Source organism: Macrobrachium rosenbergii, chromosome 8 (assembly GCF_040412425.1).
Source record: "Macrobrachium rosenbergii isolate ZJJX-2024 chromosome 8, ASM4041242v1, whole genome shotgun sequence".
NCBI lineage: Eukaryota > Metazoa > Arthropoda > Malacostraca > Decapoda > Palaemonidae > Macrobrachium > Macrobrachium rosenbergii.
The window spans coordinates 23,137,991-23,140,931 of NC_089748.1; positions in this window are offsets into that span (position 1 = coordinate 23,137,991).

The window sequence follows — 2,941 nt, forward strand, 5'->3', positions numbered from 1 at the left end:
AGGGCAGTGGCGGTGCCAGCAGTAGCGGCAATCTCTCCCGCTCCTAGCACCTCGAGAATTCCTCCGACCCTACATCCATCACATCATTTCCCGCGGGTGAAAGGATGTTCAAAACGTCGAAGAGAGAATAGTAAAATATACAATGTTAATTCCTCTCTCTTCGGCGTCTTTGACTTCTCCTCGACAGGAAATGGTTTCACCCTCTCCTCCAGTTAAACGGAGGCGTATCACACCTTGACCGGGTGTCATAGTTTGTATATTTTACTATATATTTTATCCTATATTCATATATTTTAATATATTATATTGTATATAATATATTCATATACACAGTTGGTTTTTTATATTTTTAAATTATTAAATTGTATTTTTATTATAGGTTGCATTTTTACTGTACATTGTATTTTGATATTGTAGGAAAAACCTGTATATGTTTCATTATGGAAATTAAACAAATATTATTGCCGTCAACTTCCATTCACCCTAATTATTATTATTAAGGCTTGTATATAAAAGGAGCGTGTAAAGTATACAACTTTAGTCTTGAACGCGCTAACATCATGGCTGCGGCAGGTCCTTCCTGGGCAGTTGTTAGACCCGTTCGCTAATCCCGCTCGTATTATCATCGCGGGGTTTAGTAACAGTGGCAAGTCCGTCCTTTGTCAAAAATCATTGAACTCTATGAAACGCGTTTCCAATACATTTTATATTGCGGGGTATCTGAACACCCCTCGAAATGCATCCTCAATAGGTCCCAAATTTAAAGTATCCAAAGAAATTTTAAATCCCTTTGATTACGCTGAAAAGGGGGAGACAGAGGTTAATAAAGGTCTATTATTCATACTGACGATTGTTTCCTCGAGGCTAGTGATAATAAATTTGTCACTAACGCCTTCACAGCGGGACGTCATTCATCTATTTCAGTTATATTCATAACGCAGAATATGTTTCATTCGGGCAAGTTTAGTAGAAGTATAAGCCTGAATTGTTCACATTATATTCTAATGAAAATCGTGATTTTAGTCAAATTGAAACTCTAGGTCGGCAGTTATTCGGCCGTCAAAAGCTTCAGCCTTTTCGGACATATATAAAAAGGCCCTATCACGTAACCGCTACGGTTATTTGTTAGTAGACTTCGCTCCGTCAACACCTGAACTGTTACAGCTCCGAACTAATATTCTGGGTGAAACGGAATATCAAATAGCTTACCAATATGGATAAAGAACGGATAAAACTGCTAAAAACTTTGTACGGAGATGCACGGGGTGTGGGTAGTTTCAGCGGGTGAACTCTTTATTCAGGGTAGCGAAAAATCTGGATAGCCAAATTACACGTGAAAATGTTAAAGAATTCTTGCGTGGACAAAAGTCTTACACACTGCATAAAGTCACTCGAAAAAATTCCCCAGAAGAAAAATCATGTCACCCAAACCGCGAGTAATAGCGAGCACCGATTTAGCCGATATGTCCAAATTAGCTCGGTATAATAATGGGTTTAAATATTTGCTGGTCTTTATTGACGTGTTTTCCAGATATCTACAAATTGTTCCCTTGAAAAAGAAGGATGGTGTTACTATGCGTCGCGCTTTGAAGAAGGTTATCGAATCTACCGAATTTTCGGGAATTTCACGTTTGAATAGTGATGAGGGTAGAGAATATTATAACAAACATGTCAGAGAATATTTAGATAGTAAAAATATAAAATTATATAGTGTTTATTCGAGAGAAATCAAATCCTCTATAGCTGAAAGAGTCATAAGGACTATTAAAAGTCGGATATATAGATATCTCACACATAAGAATACCTTAAAATACATTAACGTCTTGCGTGACATTGTTCAGAGTTACAACCACAACCCCCATAGGAGTTTGGGTCGCACCCTGCAAGAGGTTCACGCATTAACGGCTAGAGATGACATTGAACGTCAATTCTCGAGTATGTATAAAAGGCTGTTCTCGTTAATCCTCCCACCATTTCGCTCTTGAATGTTGGAGACGTTGTACGCATTGCCGATGAGCGTCGGAACGCAATTTTTAGGAGGATACACAATTCAAAATACTCTAGAAATTTTTAAAATCCGAAAAGTGGATACATCGCAAAATCCAGTCGTATACTTCTTGGAAGATTTAGCGGGTGAAGAAATAAAGGGTGCATTTTATCGTGAAGAATTAATTCCCACAAATCTACCAGAAACGTATGATATCACTATTCTGGGAAGGAGGAAGAAAAATAATAAAACTCAATATTACGTTCATTGAAAGGTTATCCGAGACAATTCAATTCCTGGGTTGATGAATCTCAAATTGAACGGATATGAACCGTAAGCAGCCTTTAATACGTAAAAATAAAAACTTTATTTTATTCATCTCTGGTTTATCACCCAGTGAAAGAAGTAAAGTCATTCCCATCTTAAACGGTGGTTTGGTGGCTACGCTCTCCGGAAATTTTTAGAAATTTTCTTTGTGGTAATCTAACTCAAGATAAGAAGTTTATTAAACACTTAAGAAATTGTAGACGAGAAATTCATCTTGTGTCCTTGAAAACAACGTCCATATCTAAGAAGAAAAATATACTGAAAAGTCGTAAAGGGGGCTATTCTATCAGCGTTATTACCTATTGCAGCGAGTTTGGTAGGAAGTCTTTTAATTGAAAATGAAGGAGTTTTACGTTATCCCTGCCATTACCTACGAGAGGTTAATGAATAGAAAAGAGGTTTGTGATGGTGATATTAATAACCTGGAGGGTACTGGCAAGTTGGATACGACAGCTGTTAGTAGTAGCGGACACGTCCTCTTAATATCCAAAAACTGTCTGTGCCAGCTATATCGCTCACGGGACCTCCTCTTCCTCCTCCTCCTCCTCCTATAGAAAGTGTAGGTGCAGTGACTGGAGGGGAGGTGGTAAACGCCCCGATTACGTTGAAAACAATTAAAGGGGACAT